The sequence below is a fragment of the Ambystoma mexicanum genome, chromosome 6q (genome assembly GCF_040938575.1).
Source record: "Ambystoma mexicanum isolate Mex_15411 chromosome 6q, UKY_AmexF1_1, whole genome shotgun sequence".
Lineage (NCBI taxonomy): Eukaryota > Metazoa > Chordata > Amphibia > Caudata > Ambystomatidae > Ambystoma > Ambystoma mexicanum.
In genome coordinates, this window is record NC_090937.1 from 230,615,209 (window position 1) to 230,634,238 (window position 19,030).

Sequence of the window (19,030 nt, forward strand, 5' to 3'; positions counted from 1 at the left end):
CTTGTGCCTTTAAGCCAGTAAGATAGCTCAGCTGGTTGAGCCCTCGCTGCTGTGATCTGCAGGTCGCAGGTTCAAATTTCGGCAAGGCCAACTCAGCCTTTCATCCTTCCGAAGTCGATAAATGAGTACCAATCTCGGTTGGGTGATATTGTATGTAAATATGTGCTCTGTAAAGGGCTTTGGATAAAGGCGCTATATAAAAAACACATCATTATCATTATTCTATGTTTCACTCTGCATCTCCTTTCTGTTTCTTGTTTTCTCTTGTTTCTTTTCTGGTCTTTCTCACTGCCCATTCCATGTACTTTCTTTCTTGATGCCCATGTCCTGCTCTTCCTTTTCGTGTTGTTATCTTGCTCTACAGCTCTCGTCTGTCTCTCCTTCTCTTCCTAGTCACACGCCCCTCCCCTTTCTTCTCTTTCATGCTGCCTCCATCTCCCCCACGTACTTGTACCTCATGCTTCATCCTCAGGTCTGTTCCCCTTTCTCCCCCTCACTTTCTCTCTCTCGCTCCCTGCCTCTTGTTACGTCAGTGGGAATTTCCAGCCAGGAAGTGAGAGCAGCCGCCAACCCAAGCACAAGGGCCGCCTCTCAAAAAGGCAGAAGCAGAGGAAGGAGCTGATAGGGGAGGCAGAAGTGTGGAGCTGCGCCGGCCACCGTGCTGCTGGGCCCCCGCCGTGCCCCCACACGTGGAAAGATCATTGGGACCCCTCACCTTTTAGCCAGGGCAGCCCCACCTGTGTGCTGCGTTGCTGACATGGCTCGGCACCGCTGCTGACTGAGCACCGCGCTGCCGCCCTGTCATTTACCGCATTGCCCCCTTGCAGCTGCGCTTAACGGGGCACCCACCGGAAAGGAGGCGTGCGGGCATCACGGTAAGAGCCGAGTCCCGTGTGTGTGTGTGTTGTTATGCTCTGGGCCAGGCTGTGGCGGGGCTGCTGTGTGCAGCGTGCGCATTATCTCTTCACAAGTTCTCGTTCAGAGGCGCCCTGCTACTTCCTCCTTTGACAGGGCTCTGGCGCGCCGTGACAGGTCCAGGCAGCGCTGCCAGGCCCCCCGGCTGGGAGCAGAGCAGGGGGCGCAGGGTGCAGAGGCAGGGGCCTTCACGGACAGACCACCAGACTCTTCAGACCTGCCTCCAGCGGTATTTTAATCTTGAAATGCTGTACCTTTCTCTCAACGGAGTGACTATTTTCAGGGCCATAGCTTAATATGTACGGTTTTGCATAAACAAATCGGCGAAGTCGGGTCAGAACCTGTCAAACTGTGGGGCCGGCCGGGGATGGGGAGTAGGGGCATGTTAGAAAGCGATCTATTTGGCAACTAGTTGAATATGTCTCAGCTGCTCGCGTCAAAAATCAATATACAAGTGTCTTTAATACAAGTGAACGTGGTCATCTCGCTCGTTCTTTAGAAGAAAGGGGGTCACTTTGGCACGCACTTCCACGTGATTGTGCTCCTCTCACAAGACTTTTAAAACCGTTGCCCCACAGGACGTGTGTCTTTACTTATTCACCCACTGATAACTAGTTTTTATTATAAACTGCTGCAAAACATTCTGCGAATGGTGAGGGGTTGCGTGCCAGACGGCAAAGATAACTTCCACAGGGTTCGAAATTGAGGGGAGCTTGGAGGTTTTTAGCTCATACTTAAAGCCTAGAAGAGGTTGGCTTAAATCCTATAGTTATCAGGAGCTACTTTTGTCTCCCCAGGTCAGCTAATTCCGAACAAACAGAACTGTGAATTTAACTGTATGAATTTGGGACATCCTACAAATAAACATTAGGGCACATCTTGTTAAGGATTTCAATCAGGCAACGCACACCTTAATCTCGGCCCAGTATGCAGCGCGCAATTGAAATGCTTATGTTTTAATGTTAGATTCAATATTGAGATGGTACACCACTCATATCACACACCCTTTTCAAATACGCCAGGTCACAATGGACCATGAACCAGGCTGGTTGATAAAATGTAATATTTATTTTTTGATTATTATTATAATTATTATTATTTAATTATTTTAAAATTCAAAAGAAATCATACAAATTTGAATATGGGCCAGCAATCATCAGTGGGGTGATAAGAACAATAGGAATGTAAGCAATGCACTTAGTTTAACCTTATATTGACACAACTACAAAACACCAGGGAATAGGAGCACTTTTTGATTTTAGGTAAGATAGCACTTGAGTTAGAATTTCCCCCTGCAATGTTCCCTCAACCCACCAATAATCAATTCTAAGTGGATAAACAGAAGCAGCCGGTAATCAGGAATGACAAACTGAAAACATAATGGAAATCTGACTTTCCCTCCCCAAAAAAAGAGAGAAAAATGGATTTTAAACCCTGGAAATTGATGAATAAATGAATGAATGTGTATAAAACACTTGAAACAAAAACAATTCTTTACTGGAGCAGCACTGGAAAGATACTAGCAATCACAACAATGGATTGAGCAAAAGAATACAAGTTGAAATTGAATGGAAGGTTTAAAACAGTTTATAATCAAAATGACACATTGTAAATTTAGCAAACTTTTGCAATTCCCGCCTGAATTTACCAACACCGTTTTTAATAAAAACGGGTGAAATATTGTAAATCGTGATGCGGTTTGTGTTGGGTGTAGCTATGGATCATAGGTACAATATGGAAGTGAAATGAGGACTCTAGCTGGTAAATTGAGTGAATTATGCAAGATCTAGTGAGGTGCGTTTATGAGAAAATGAAGGCACAAAAAGGAAAAGAAATCAATTTTGACAAGGACAGTTTTACTCTACACTAGAGCATTCAGGCTAGGCTACCAGATTGAGACACAGTAAACTCCAGGATTGATTCACGAGTTCAACCCTAGCACCTCTGCGCCTGCCCTGGTGGAACCAGTCTGATCACTTGAAAGAAGACCAAGGGCTTAGGATTTCATAAAACCAAATTATTAAAGATATGGCGCTAGTAGAAGGAATCAAAGCACGGTTTCAAGAATGATTTTTGACAATATTACAAGTTATCAGGATAAGGATAGGATGACTTTGAGAGTGGAACTAAAGAAAAGGCAAAACAAGGTATACTATGGTTCCTATTGATACTCAAAGTCCACTTTTGAGTTTTTGGATTTTGGACGGTCAGCGGTTCAGGTTACCACACGGATCAGGTCTAACAAAGGACAGCTGGACAAAATCAGCGGGACAGGAACAACTGGGCAGGGACTGGATACCAAAGGATAGTTCTTCTGGACTGGCAATTCTGGTTACTGGATACTATAGGTCATCAGGGTAGCAGGATAGCAGCAGCATGCAGTGAGTGGCGGCAAGCAAAACTGGATTAGGATGCCAAAAGTACCACAGTTTCTCCTGGTTACTGGAGATTAGTGGGTTTTATTATTGTAGGGTAAGTCTTGCTGGAGCAAGATCAGCAATGCTTGGGGTCTGCAATGGGGCCTGGAATAGTATCAGCAATGCTTGGCCTTGTAGTTGGAGTCTGGAGTCTGAAAGATGAACAAGGACAGGAACGCAGCGCAGGGAATCAGGAAGAGTGTGTGTCTAGGGTCTTGTCAGAGACCCTTATTTATAGTGCAAAATGACATCATAAAGGTAGAGGCTGGGCAGGGTTAACTACGCCCGCCCCTAAACTACTTGGATTGGGCAGGGGAGCTAGTCTCCACCTCGCTCTCAGTTGGTTGGATTTCTAAGGGGTTGATGTCAGGTTTATGAGGTGAGGTTTACAATGTCCCAACACTCCCACATTTACTTTACTTAAAATCCGATTTTGCCAAAAACATAACTTTCTTCACTTGCAACCTCTTGGCAAATTATACACACAGTTCACATATTCTGTGCATCACATTTCAGTCCAATCGTCAGGTCTGTGCAACCTTGTTTTGCCTTTCTGAAACATTTTGGCGGTTTACACGTTAAAGATTGGGCCTAAAATTCCACAATTCTATACACAAATAAGAATTGTTCCCAGGGATGCATGTACAAAATCTTATGTTTGCCACATTAATACTTTACTTGGAATCTGTCATATTTTGTAACTTCTGTTCCCCATGCGGCAATGAGTTCCACCAAGTTTTAAAAGATAGCCCACAAAATCAGATTTAAAACTGCAAACTTTTAAAGTTTTTGCTAATTCTTGCTACAGAAATAAAAGTCTTTAAAATATCTTTATAACATAGTCTCTGGCACCAAAAGGCAGTCCCTTTGTTACTAGTTCCTGTTTTTCTTCTTCCTCCAACTGCAAGCAGCTGTCATTTCCTTCCAGGCAAGGGGGTTTCCAGTCTTAATTGAAGCTTTTATTGCCCCTTCACACTTGACAGGTGATTGTCCCAGGACTGCTATTGTCCCAGCCTGGAGCACAGACAAATGTCTGACAAACTTGCGAACTTTCATTGTCCTGTCCCATTCAAAGGTTTTCAAGCTGGCCCTTCGCACCTATGTGTCCTGGATTTAGGGTGTATCTCCCTTCCTTTGGGAAGTTTCACAGCTGGCAACTGGAATAACAGGTTTTTCTGAGAGCTTGCAACTCCAGCCTATGTGTTTTAAAGTGTTTAATGTCTTACTTTGGGTCTTGAATTAAACAAACCTATGATAGAAGATGTCCTATGTGTGTTATCACCACTAACATAATTCCTTTACATTGCTAAGTGAGCAGGCTTTCATCAACAATTGAGTTTTAAACAGGTCATTTTTTCTCTTCAGTCAGCACAGCCCATTTTTCCACTTGTGTTGAAAACTGCTAGCATTTCTTTCTTTAATTCGGTTTTCAGCTCCTCAGATTGCCACTGTCTTTGTAGCTGTAAACTGTAGTCATTTTCCTCGCAGCAGGACTCTTATCTAAAGTATACTTTTATCCTTGACCTGGCTCAGAGAGTAAAAGTCTCTTTGAACTGCTGCGGCTGGATACATTTTGTCAAGAAATAATCGCGTATTGCCGTGCGGGTGAAAAGAAAGTTGCTTGTTGATTTCTTTCAAATCTACTTTGACAGGACCTGTCATTCAGGATTTATACTCGGTTTTTCTGAGGCACAATGACTTATCCTGGGCCTGGCTGGGCCGTTTCCATCACAGTGGTTTCAGAATGTACAGATGGAAATAGCATAACACAGCATTTTGAAAGGGTGAAAAAAGGTTTCATTTTGAAGGGGAATTTTTGGCTTTTGCAGCAATGCAGTGCTGCTGGTTCACTTGATTCCATATATATGTCTCAAAGCACAGTGGCATACTTTTTCAGTGTCTCCCCTTGTTCCATCTTGCCTGAAGTGTACTAGGCAGGATGGTGCAGCCATCTTTTGTTGCTGCCAAAACGCAGTTTTGAGGTCCTGGTGTGCACAGGAGCCAGCACAGCCAGGTTGCTGTTTCTTGCGCAAATGCAGCTTAGTGATGAGAGGCAATGCTGTTGAGTGGGTCAATACATCCCACAATCTACATGACACTTGTGTATAGGTGCGTTATAAATGCTGTATCATATCATATCATGACATTTAAAACATAAGGGGTCATGAATAAGAGATACAATTATATGTTTGTATTTTATGTGGAAGTTAGATTTGTGTAACGCTTTGTACTAGTTCCTCGTTCCCCAGTGGTAGCTCCTGGTAATAATTTACTGCTGGATACCCAGGAGCTGCGTGTAGCTCCTGCTTATCCAATACTAATTTTGAGCCCTGCTTCTGTTCATATTAAATTGAGCACTCAGTGTATGTGATGCCAAAAAAGTGTTTTTTTTCTTTCTTAATAACCTTTTTATTTTTAACAGATGTTTCCCAATATTTTCCATCTGTCGGGGGACAGTGGGGGAGGGGAGACGTGTGGAGGGGGTATGCGTAGAATTTTGTCTGCAAAATTTCTGCCAAATTCATCATATGAGTCAAATGTTATTAGCAATTCATTTTTTTTTATTTTCCTATGGTACTCACCATGCACCTTCACTATAGTGCAGTGACTTCTGCACTATTATGTATAAATGTGTATATATATATATATATATATATATATATATATATATATGTATATAGTTGTTCATTCGACTTCCTCAGAACGAGGTCTTCCCTTGCTTCATTAATAAACACAGTGCTTCATTCATAAATAAGGTCATTTAGGCACAGGGACGTCATTTAGGGGTTGCCAGGGGTCGCAACTGTGACCCTTGTGGTCACCCTTGCGACCCCTAAAAAAAGAAAATGTTTTTCTTTTTCTTAATGCAAGCTCCTGGGCTGTGGCCAGCGCTATGTGGCTCTTTGCTTCTGGAGTGTCTGGCTTTCTTGGTCACGCCTCTTAAAAGAAAAAGAACAGGGGTTCCACAAGTCTAACACTTTCAGCAGTGACCCTAAAAAAGAAACAATAGGAGCACCAAATAATTTGTCTTTCTGGAATTCTATACAATAATTGCTAGACTCATTAAAGGTGTATTTCAGGCACACTTCAGGGGATGAGTCACTGATTTTGTCTGTTCTTAAACACCTCAACTCAGCCTTTCATCCTGCTGAGGTTGATAAATGAGTATCAACACAGGTTGGTTAATATTGTATGTATATTTGTTCTATATAAAGCGCTTAAGCGTAAGTGCTATATAATAACACATAGTTATCATTTGGCCATGGACTGTAAGAGGATTCAATCCAGCACTACAGCTAAGTCAATGCCTAGTCTGGGATACTGAATGGAAACCCTTATTGATATATCTTTATGTCCAGTTCATGAGTTCTGGATGACTACCCCTATATAACACCCCTCTCTTGGAACCACTCTGACCCCACTGAGCCAAGAAGTAGTTCTGTTTTGCAAGTTTAAACGGTTTATTTGAGAATGTAAACAATATATATATATATCACACTTTATAATAAATTAATAATTAATATCACACTTCAGAACATGAGCAGTTAACAACAATGGGTAATGTTCTACTAATAAACTGATTTGATTACCCAGGAGTAGTATAAAGGATGAGGTAGCTCGCTTGGGAATAGGAACAGAAGAATAAGGTGGTAGAGAATGCTTTATCTAGTTTCAGATGGATGCAATGTTGAATGAAAATGCAATACAGAAAATACTCAATATGATTTCAACAAAACAATGTAATCACTTTTCTCTGGCAATCCACTCCCCCCTTATGCAATGTAAGGAAATGAAGAGGAGAGCGCACAGTTCTTAGAAATGCAATCAAATGTAATTCAGTTCACCCCAGCAAGCTTAGACTACAGAAGTTTGAAACGCAGGCCCAAAATGCTTTTATATGTGCTGGCAATGAAATGAGGAAGTGAGGAATATGCTGAAAATTGTTTTAATTCCCTTTAGGAGGTTCAGGGTGAGTGAAATATACTTGGGATGAGTTCAGGCTCACTTTAGCAAGGATCTAGGAGTAACTAGCAGGTTAAACGAATTTTTGGCAAAGGAAAGCAAGGAAGCTGCTGTTTTCACACGTGGCTGGATTTTTAACCAATCGATTACGGCAGAAGTATAAGGAGTAGCAAGTCGGTTCTAAGCTTGTTGAAAAGCTGAGATTCTAAGCTTTCAGAGGAAAGTTAAACCAAGTTCCTAGCCCAAACGGGTTCAGAGATACGGACGATTAAATAAAGGTAGTTTTTCGGATTTTAATTTTTAAAAGTTCAAAGCGACAGGTTACAGCTTGCAGCTAGAAAATGACAGGTGTTCTACTTAGGTTAAATAGATTGAATTATATTATATTAAACTAAGGGATAGGTTCTGAGTTTTGCTGAGTACTCACAAGAGATTTTGGACAGGAAGGCGACTTTGTCACGGATCCGGTCACTGCGCACAGCACTTCACAGCGATCTGGTCTCCGGTTCCGAGTACAGCTCTGCTTTCTGGGTCACCGGCACTGCTCCTGGATCTTGGGTTCTGCTGGTCTGGTCTAGCACCGGTCTTCACGGCTCCTGGTCCCGCTTTCTCCGGACACAGCGCTGATCTGCACGGCTCCTGGACACTGCTACCGGTCCCGGCAATGTTCTAGGCAGGGAATTCAAACAGCTCGCCCGGCTGTTCATAGTCTGCAAATGATTTTTGGGCCTGCTGACAAATACTTTTGCTTGCAGTGGGCCTTCTTGGTTCAAAGTTCTGTAGTCTCTGTTTAGCTTGGAAGTCTAAGTGTAGGATCTCTGGATGTGAAGTCGTCGGTCAGCATGCTCCGCAGCAAATGGAATTGAATGTCTCTACCTGTCCCAGCAGTCTCTTTTTATGTGTTTTGAAAGTGGGTGGAGAGGCTAGCTTTCTAGGCCCAACCCCTTCAGAGTTCTCATAGGTTGGAGAATTCTTTGCGTTCTCACTGGAGAATAGGATTGTGTGTCAGAATGATGCCATTTAATGGCTTGCAGAAAGGACACTCCCCTGTCAAATTACACACAAATCTATATTTGATCTAAAGACATATTTCATAGATACACAGAGGTTTGAAATTACATGCACCCATCACGGATCACATGAGGTATACTCTGTTCAAACTCTGATGTTTCTAAGAGCTTGCATTCAGAAACAGCAACATTTTGCGTTTTTTAACTGGTTTTGCAATATTGGTTTTTCATTAAAAATTATACACATATACACGGCCTGTCCATACATACTCCAGTAAATTCCCATGTCTCTAGCTTAAACACAGAGTCTGTAGTATCCATAAATAGCGGGGTTTTGCCCCAGAACATCACACAAATTCCCAACGCGTCTTAAAACGTGCACAGAAAAATCACAAGAATTATGGTATCATTTAAATAATTTTGACAAGTCCGCACCATGAGTTATACATCTTTCTTAAAATCATATTCTGGCCAACAGGGGTGTGTCTTTTCAGGTCACATGGTATAGAAACCAGTTTATCCAGTTTCTGCCAAGCTCAGAGACCCTGCCCCTCCCAGCTTCTGCCAAGAGGAAGCTGTTTTACGGTCCCCCCAATAAACCACCTGCCTGAGTCCTGGAAGGCCCATTGTTCAAGAGGAAGCCATTTATTACCTCCCCCCAATAAACCCTGGGTCCTTTGTTTAGTCTCTAGCAGTCCCTTGGTAATTCAATCAGAGAGGGGTAACCTCCCCTCAGAATGCAGCCAGGCCTGAGAACTGCTGTGGATCCAGTTTCACTCCAATTGGGGGAAGTTGTCAGGCAGAATCCAGTTCCTTAAACCAGGCCCCAGCTAATGTCACTTTTAGTTACCCAGTTTTCTGCATTCAAATAAAACTAACAATTTTTACACATGCAGCTAGAATGCTGATTCTAAGTTCAGAACTATGACATTTTAACAGTGACAAACTATGTGGCAGTCACAAGTCTGTCCCTCAGTTTATTTACACATTTCGATTTTTGGTAATTTTAAATCCAGTTTCAGTTTAAGCCGCTGCAGAACTGCAGACCTCATCCAGTCTTGTTATAAACCTTCAAATCACTTCAGAATATAACTTTACATTGTATCCACCTCTCAGTAAGTCTTTCTTTGGCCTGCTTTGGGTTCATTTATTCAGTTTTACACAAATGTCTGGTCTTGTTTTAAAATGCCGGCTTTCTGATAGTGGTGAGTACTGGCAATGCAACCATTTTTGGGATTTAAGAAAATGAATTCCCCACAGTTCTAGGTTGCTTTTGGCAATCAGCATTGCCATTCCCAATGGTTTCAGGCTACTGTGTGGGTAGCCCAATGGTGGTTTTAGGCAGTGCCCTTCTGTGCCCATAACATCGGCAAAAATGGGTGGCAGCCTATTCTTCATGCATTTCCCTGTGCATTTTCTGGGAAGCTCTGGCCATCATGATGTTTTCAATGCCAGTAATGCACAGTTTTTTTTTTGGTAGGGCTCGGATGCATGGGTAAAAACATCCCACAAGCCCCCCTCTTGCGATGGCCATTCTGTTTCACTGATGGAACTCGCAAGATCTGGGATGTTCTCCTCATCTTCTTCCAGTAGATGGCACAGTTCAGCATCTTTTTCTCCATCCGGTCGGATCGATCGGTTCTCCTCGCCGGTCCCGATGGGAAGATTGGGCGGTACCCCGGGCCCCTCGGGTCTCTGCTCCCGGTTTCCGGATCGTCCTCCTTGGCCAGTCTCCAGGTTTTCTTTCTCCTAGGACGACAAAGGAAGAGCTGCAATACCTATTCATGGACATTTCTCCCCCACCATTGATATAGTGGGGTGGCATATATATTTTAGAACTCAACAGATATGAACATGCACATTTTTTTAAATTAAGAGACAGGAACACATAAACTTGAGAAACACAGAATTTGATAGGCTATATGTAGGATATTTTAAGTTAGGAATTGAATTACTCTGGAGCGGTACCCTCTGGGATTCCAGTGGATTCCTCCAATTGTTGCAGAGTGTGCCTAGGATGGCAACACTTCAACTGGTTTATGTGGACCCACTTGTCTTCCCCCTCTGCTAAACCACCTTTGGGGATGCAGATCTTGTAGGCCACAGGGGAGATCTTGTCTATAATCTCATAGGGTCCCTTCCATGTAGGCAAACATTTTCGCTGTTTCGCCTGGTTTCTTTGGAAATTGTATAAATAGACCCAGTCCCCCACCTGATATTCCTTCCTGGAAGTTTTCAGGTCATAGTGGGTCTTCATGCTATCAGCTGATCTTTCTAGATTCCGCTGAGCATAAGCAAAAGCATGTTGAAGGTGTTTCCTTAAATTCTCCACATACTCATGAGTTGTGGAGGCATTTATCAACATTTGCTCTTGGGTTCTGTAGAGCAAATGCTGAGGAAGCACCATCTTGCGTCCAGTCATCAACTCAAATGGTGACATTTTGGTTGCAAATGAAGCGGTAGATCTGATGGCCATTAGGACCAGAGGTAATCGGATACCCCAACTTGGCCCAGAATCTGCCACAAACTTTTTTAAGATACTCACAATTGTCCGGTTGTAGCGTTCCAGAAGAAGCTGGCCTGTAAGCAATGTGTAGCTTTCTCTTGACCCCCAGTATCTCCCACATCTTTGTCATTACTTCACTGGTGAAGTGGCTACCTCTGTCTGACTCAATCCTTTGAGGTAGACCAAAACGGGAAAAGATGTGGTTAATCATCAGGGCAGCTGCAGTTTCTGCCTTGCAGTTTGGGGCTGGGAGACATTCCACCCACTTGGTAAACAAGCATGTCACAGTCAACATGTACTTATTCCCCCTAGTGGAGCGAATCATGGGGCCTACAAAGTCGATTTGTAAATCTGACCATGGCAGTGTCTTCCCCCTCTTTTGGAGAGGCGCACGGTGCGTGAGGGATGATGACTGAAATTGTGCACACACAAGACACCCCTTCAAGTATTGGTCGAGGTCCTGCCCCATGTGTGGCCAGTATGCAACCTCTCTTAAGATTTCCAATGTTGTGTGAAACCCCCTATGACCGGCGGTGGCCGCATCATGGGCGTGACTTAACATCAGGCTTCGGAATGAGGTAGGAACCACCCACTGATCGTGGCCAGCTTTGGATTTCCTTACCAACAAACCGTCTTGGATCCGGAACATTTTTGGACATTTCATCAACACTCTTAGGTCCTCTTTCCCAATGTAATCGGTATCCGTCAGGGGAAAGTTCTCAGGGTCCTCAAGGTGTTGGTAAAACTTACCAATAATTGGATCCCCCTTCTGAGCTGTAATCAAATCAGCATCAGGGGTCTCCTTGCTCCATTGGGCAGTTGAAAGATCATTGTGAGCATTTGTCTGGGACCTAGTGATAGCAGTGACCTGGATTTCCCCCAACAGGGACTCTATTTCAATTAGATCCCCTTGGATGGCCCCAGTTTTGGCCAGCTGATCAGCTAAGTCATTTCCAGTGTTGTCTGGTCCCTCTACTGTGGATTGACCCTTGATCTTTTTCCAATAGATGGTCATCCCATTCGATGTGACCAGATCATCAATGTTTTGGATTAACTTCCCATGTTTCAGGGGTTTGTTATTAGCACATAACATGCCTCTGGTTTTCCAATTAACCAGGTGCTCCACGAACCCGTTCCGGACATAATCCGAATCGGTGATTATGACCAGTTCGTGGAGTTGATGTTGGACAGCAGTGAGGATGGCCTGATGCACAGCCATCAATTCTGCCACCTGACTACTTCGGGGACCAATTTTGTATCCGGCGGAGGGTTCTGGGAACTCCTTCACCCATGCATTCCCTACACCAGCCACCAGTTCTTTCTCCCCGTCGTTGTCAACATGGTAAGAGCATCTATCCACATAGACAGTGGGCATTCCCTCAAACTTGTCCTCTTCAAAGACTTTGTGTGGGGAATTAAGGTATGCCTCCGTGTTGTCCTTGATTTTTAGACTTTCGTCCTCGAGACAGTTTTCTCTGGCACAATCATGCAAGTCAGCCAGACCTTGCGCAAGGGGACTCTTCTTGTTTTGGCCATATCTGACCTCCACAGGAAAGCCTTGCATTGACAGAATCCAGGAAGTAATTCGGGAATTACTCACATTTCCGGCCCGGATTCTGTCACTTTGGAGATATTGCAGAGGCTGGTGTGGAGTCTCCACTATGATGTGTTCCCCCTGGATAAACGGGCGGTAATTCTTCAATGCCCACACCGTTGCCAGGAGTGCCTTCTCACAATCGTTGAATTTTTCCTCCACAGAGGATAAAGTTTTGCTTGCATAGGAGATTACTTTATTGACCTTGTCATGCTTTTGGTATAATACTGCCGTCAAGCACGTATTAGAGAACCCCGTCTCCAGGAAGAACTCCTTGTTTCTGACAGGGTGAGCTAGGCAGGGCACTTGTGAGAGGCTTCTTTTGAGTTGTCTTACTGCCTCGGCTTGTTCTGGACCCCATTCCCACTTGACCCCCCCCTTCAGGAGATGAATCAGGGGTCTGGTGATCTCTGCGTAGCCCTCAATGAACTTTCTGCTGTAATTAGTCAGTCCAAGGAGGCTCCTTAGTTCCCGCAGAGTTGTGGGGTCTTTCAGTTTCTGAAGTGCTTCCACTTTCTTTTTCTGGGGACAGAGACCCTGAGGAGTAATCTCATGCCCCAAGAAATTAACACGGGTTCTACACCACTGTGCTTTCTGAAAGGAAAGTTTTGCTCCGGCGGCCCTCAACTGGGTCAGAACATAACGGATCTCCGCTATGTGTTCCTCCACAGATGAACTTTTGATGAGGACATCATCTACATAAGCCAGGTTACCCCTTGCACCCAGGTCAGGCATGGCCTTGTGTAGGAAAATGTTGAATTCATTGTCGGAGTTGAGGTATCCGAAGGGAGTCCGGGTCCATGTGTACTGCTGGCCCCAAAGGTAAAAGCCAGCTTGTATTGGTCCTCCCTACTGACAGGCACGGTCCAGTATCCATTGGTCAGGTCTATTGCTGTGAATACCTGTGACCCCTGAATCTGGGCCATCCCTTGGTCAATGTAGGGCAGAGGCCATCGGGAAGTATGGACCCGTTTGTTGAGCTCCCTAAGGTCGGCGCAGAGTCTCCACTGGCCGTTTGGCTTCAATATTCCCAGCACCGGATTATTGAAGGTGCTGTGTATTGGACAAATTATTCCCCGGGACTCAAGGTTCTTAATTATTTCAGTAAGGGACTCCATGGATGCGAGAGGCAAACGATATTGCTTCACAAACACTGGAGTCATGCCAGGGTCCGTGGGGATTGTTATTGTGTGGATGTCGGTGCAACCACAGTCATATGAGTCTACCGCAAAGAGATCTTGGAAATCCAAGAAAACTTGTTTCAACTTTTGCTTTTGTTCCAGAGTCACACATGCATCGGCTAGGTTGACTCTCTCTTCCACCATCTGCCCGAAGCCTGGAAAGACTTCTGGTTTGGCTATTTCAGCGGCCTCCTCCAGCTGGGTGGAGAAGTCCCTGGTCAGAGTGCTGATTTGGACTGGAGGCTTCAGGTGGGAAAGGCAGCCCTCATGGACCTGGAAAATCACCTCATCCCTCCTGAAGTCACAAGTCACATCTTCCTTACCATAAGGGCAAGAAGTATACACCAGGAAGTTCCCCCGTTGCCGGGTAAAAATCCTGTCTGATGTTGTATTGTCATCACTGTCACTGTCAAAGCAGTCCTTGGGGATTGGTCCTAACAGTTCATTTCCTAAATCAATGGAAAAATGTCGGTCATCAACCGCCATTCCAATAATGGTGCCTGCGGCTAGAGTAATACTCTTTAAGTCGCTGTTATCCACCTCTATTGGAATGGTGTCATGTTCTATGTTGACTAATGGAGTTGGGTTTACCCCCAACCCTTGCTGTTGGAGAGAAGCATTTAGATGTATATAAGCATCAGGGTTTTGCAAATATTGTCCTCTTTTAACTTTCACTTCCAGGGAGAATTGTCGGGTCCTTTCTGGGATGGTGACTTCCTCTTTGATCTGAATTTCAACTGCATAAGGTAGCAATTGAGCTGACCTAAATGCTTTTTCTAGATCATCAAAGCCCATGGGATTATCTGCTAATCGGGACCAAGCTTTGAAGTTTATTAGGTCCAAACTAATGGCAAAGCGATTGAGAATGTCACTGCTTAAGTAAAAAGCGGCAGTGACGTCTCGCACGACCCAACAATTGTGGACTATGCTCTTGTTGCCAATGGAGATTTTGAGCATAAACCTGCTTGGCAGGAGATGTTTGCAATTGGGTGCTTCCAGGTCCATTTCCCATTTGTCTATCAGTTTGAGTGTGGGAATGGCTGGATCTTTTGGGAGCTGGCGGAACATGGCTTCGCTGATGAAGCTCTTACCGTTGTTCACACAGACTCGAGCGAGAACAGAGTCCTTCCCATCATTTAACTGAACAGGGATGAACAACTGCTCTCCAATTTGCTGAATATCAGCCAGGCTCTGAGCTGATTTCACATCATTCTGGACTATAGGAGTGGGAGTTTCTGATTGCGGATTAGTAAAGAATTTCAGGGTGTTTCCTTCCAGTGTGGAATACCACCTTAAACTGGAAGGAAGGTTGATTTTCAGAAATAGAGAGGACCCCCCATCACCAGTCTGTTGTCCTACTGCTATTACTGTCACGTCTGGAATTTGGTTGTTCTGGAAGTGAAATTCTACTTGGTCAGATTTTTGTTCAACCATGTGGCAGGTGCCGTTTAAACTAACATGGTTGACACTCTGTTTTAATTTTATTGGTCGGCTAGTCTGGGTCCAGAAGACCTTGTTTACACATTCTATTAGGGGTGACAACCTTCTCAGGAGGTCATTCCCTAGTAAACAAGGGGTGCCCTCTGGAGTCACTACTATGACCGGGTGTTTCACCTTGTGTCGCCCAATTTTAATGTCCAAGTCTGCAGTCCCCTCGACAGGAATTTCCTTCCCGTCAAAGTTCTGCAGTTGTCCAGGAAGAGAGGTGAGAGGAATACGGTAATTCTCCCCCCTTCCTGCATTTAGTTCCTCAAAGGCCCTTTTGGACAGAAGGGTAGCTTGTGATCCAGTGTCCACCAGTGCCAAAATTGTACCCTGCCCCTGTACTTGTACCGGGGCATAGTATCTTCCCTCCTTCTCCTCAATGGGGCACAGATAATGCACATTTTCGGACAACTGGTGGGCTAACCTGGTTTTGGACATTGCTAGAGAAGAGATTTGGGCAGAATTCTGTGGAGAGTCTTGGGAATCTGAAAGAAACAGTTGGCAACTGGAGATCAGAGCCATTGTGGGTTCCCCTGGTTCCGGTTCTGGGCCGCGCCCCCCCTTTTTGGAGGCAGTCACCAGGATGGGTTTGAACCAGGGGATTTTGGTATTGTGGGTTCTGGAAGGAGATGATGGGGGGCGGTAGCTCAGTCTCCATATCTCCCCAGTCTGAATTGGCACCCCTTGGGACCCATTTTTCCTTGGGAGGAGTTCCCCCATCTCTAAAGGAGAAGATCCTTTCCCCAGGATCCTCTGAGGATCCCTCTCCCTCAAATTGGAAGACCTGTACCTCCTCCACAAAGTGGGTCTGTTTGGGTCCTTTGTTTCTCCTACCCCCCCTCTGCTCCTTGGGAGGCCGGCTTTCAGGAGTAGGAGATTTTGTTTCCGGTTCCTGGTTTTCCAGGGGCTGTTTACAAGTTGGGAAGGAAGCTTCCTCCAAGGCTTTACACCCCCCCTCCCCTTGTGCCTCCTCCTTGGGAACCGGTGGATTATCGGGGTGCTGCCCCCGTCATTGTTCTGGAGCACCAGGTCCAGAGTTTGGGGCATTCTGCGGTGGCATGCTCATCTGAGGGTTCTGTTGAGCCCTCAGTATGTGACCCAGATCCCGTGCCATATTTTGGACCTGGCGCTCGAGTTGTGAAACCCGCTCAGGCTGATACGGGCTCTATTTTCTCCCCTGGGCTGATCCCGGGAAGGGTAGCTATCCCTTCTTTGGTAATACCCTGGGTTGGGAAGATTTGGGTACCCCTCCAATCTTGGCCTCCCCTCTACCGGATTAGGTTGTCTGGGCTCGGGGAATTGGGGAAAGAAGGATGGATGATTTTGGGGCTGGAAATTGGGTGGATACCTGGGGAAAAAGTTCTGCCCAGGATTTGGAGAATTTCTGCCCTCCTGGGGGAAGTTAGGAGGGAAGTTCCCCGGGTCAGGTGCTTGGCTGGATCCCCCCCCTTGGGCTGGAGGAGTCCACACATAACCCAGGATTGGTCGGTTTCCCTTGTAGCGGGGACTTACATAGTCAGGGGACCGGGGGACCCCATTTGTGGGACTACCTCCTCGACTCCCTGTCTGTGACTGGCCCGAGGGATTTCTGGGCTTAGGATTATTAGGTGCAGGTAGGTTTTTAGGCCCCCCCATCTCCAAGTCTAAAACGGGGGCAACCTTTACCTCTGCCACCTTGGCAGCAGCAGGGGTGCTGTTGGTTTTGGGGTTTTTGGGCGCATTATTTTTATTTTCTATGGGCTTCTGCACCTCATAGATCCGGGTAGCCTGTTCAATGGCCCAGTCTAAAGATCTTTTCTCATGAAAATCTCTCATGAGCTGGGTCATTATATATTTGGGCAAGGCATGGAAAAATGTATTGACAAATTCTCTGCTGTCTGTGCGCACCCTTCTGGTGGTCTGCGCAAAGGCGCGTTTCAGTTCTTGCACGAATTCTTGTGGGGCCTGATCCTCCCCACATTGCAAATTGTAGGCTGCCTTGCGAGCCTCTTGAGGATTTCTGTGAACAGAAAAATGTTTCAAGATGGCCGCCTTATAGGTGGACCATCTTAAATGATTTTGGTCCTCCAGCCCCGCAAAGAAACTGGAGTATTCTGGTGAGAAGGTCCACTTTACATATTGAATACAGCTTTGGCTGTCCTTCAAATGGAAAGTCTCCATCATTTGCTCGTAAAGCTCCAAGTGTTCCCAAACAGAATACTTGGCGTTCTTGTGATAAGGCGTGATGACACTCCTTATTGCCTTTATTTGCTTCAAAGGGTCCTTAAGCAAGGCCCTTTTTGCCTTATTGGCCTTTTTGGTTCGGGTAACCCTGGTCCATTCATCCTCTGACTCAGAGGCACTGCTCCCATAGGTGCCTGTCTGATCTTCCAGGTTTTCCCGGATTCTGCGAGCCTGGGAATGGCTGGCAGAATGTGGGGACCTGGTCTCCTGTGTCCTGCGCCGTTCAGAGGAGTCTTCAGATTCCTCCTTGCTGCCAGGATTTGATGGGTACCCCCCCCCACTGACCTAACTGGGCAGAAGTTTTCAGGATGCCCTTAATGGGCCTATTCTCCTGGGGTTCCCCACTAAATTGCACTGTGCTTGGGTGCCCATACCCGGATGCCCGCCCATCCATTCCTGGGAGGTACTGGCCTATGAGCCCCATGCTTCTGGCTGGATAGTAATCTGCCATCCCTGTGGCCTGGTGCTCATGTGCGCCAGGGGACATGGGGTGGCAGAGTCCAGGGACTGAGAGAGATAAAGGCCTCTGGTACTAGGGCTCCTGAGGTTATGCTCAGGAGTTTCCCTTTCCCAGCGAACCTGGTCTCTATCCGCCCCTGCTCCCTGTTGCAATGCAAGAGCCTGCGCCTTCAGTTCCTCAGTTAAGGCCTTACTAGACTCTATCAGTCTCTCCTGCATCGCTACCTGTTGTCGGAGCCTATCATCGTGCTGGCAGAGAGCCTCATTCTCTCTCTGCGTTTCCTGATTGGTCCTGGAGCACTGGGCCAGTCTTTGCTGCAGGATGGTTACCTCCTGAGTCCCATCCCTACTGGCCTGCTCCTGTCTTGCCAGAGCCTCCTCCACCCTCCTGGTGTGCTCTAGCAAGTCCTGGTGTTCTTTTTGGAGGTCACCCAGTCCCTGGTGGGCCAGGTGATTTTCTTCCATTTTTCTTTTTAAGTGGCAGACTTCCTGGCCTAAGGTGTCCCTTTCCTGACTAAGAGTCTGCATCTGTGCCGTCAGGTCGTCCCTTTGCCTTTGGAAGGCACCAACTTTCTGGCGCTCCTGATCAAACTCTGCCTGGGTATCCAGGTCTTTCAGGATCAGTTTATTGCTCTCCTCTTTCTCTCTGTCTAGTTGGATTTGCAGGGTGGCTACCTGCTCTGTGCATGCCCTGTTGAAATTGATCTGTTGCTCCAGCTTTTTCTGGCTCTGCAGTAGGGAGTTCAAACTGTCTTGGCGTTCCTTCTGCAAGGCCAGAATTCTGGTATCCTGGTCTGTCTTTTCCTGTTGCAGTATATCCATGTCCTCTTTTATTTTAATGATATACTGCCTACTATCATTTTCTGACTCCTGGCTCCTCTGCAGCCTCTGCTCAGAAGAGTCCAGATCAGATTGGGCCTTCTGTAATGCCAGCAGTTGCCTACTCGCCAGATCTTGGCCTTCAGCACATTTGTCCTGCATGGCTCCCATATGTAAATATAAATATGCCGCTACCCTGGCAATCTTGTTGTGCTCATCCTTGGCCTTAGGGGACATATATAGTTCACTCAGGGCCACATGTAAGGGACCCTGGTCTCTCCATATATCTGACCCTGTTTCAGTGATCTGGGGTGCGATTGCCTGCAACCAGACCGTCTGGTCCTGATGAGTCCACTCACCTCTCACAAATAGCTTATGTAAGAAGTGCTCTCTGGCTATTTTCATATCTACCAAGGTCGTCATTCTGGAATTTGAGTTCCTTCCTGACTTACAGAAGT

General features: G+C 45.8%; 1 protein-coding gene across 1 annotated transcript in view; it reads left to right on the forward strand.

Annotated features, from left to right (window-relative positions):
• Positions 1 to 434: 434 nt before the first annotated feature.
• NFKB1 (nuclear factor kappa B subunit 1) overlaps positions 435 to 19,030 on the forward strand; it is an 887,546-nt gene continuing 868,950 nt past the window's right edge. Inside the window, exon 1 of the mRNA XM_069630690.1 lies at positions 435 to 875. The gene's annotated coding sequence lies outside the window, so the exon portion shown is untranslated. The remainder of the gene's footprint in view (positions 876 to 19,030) is intronic.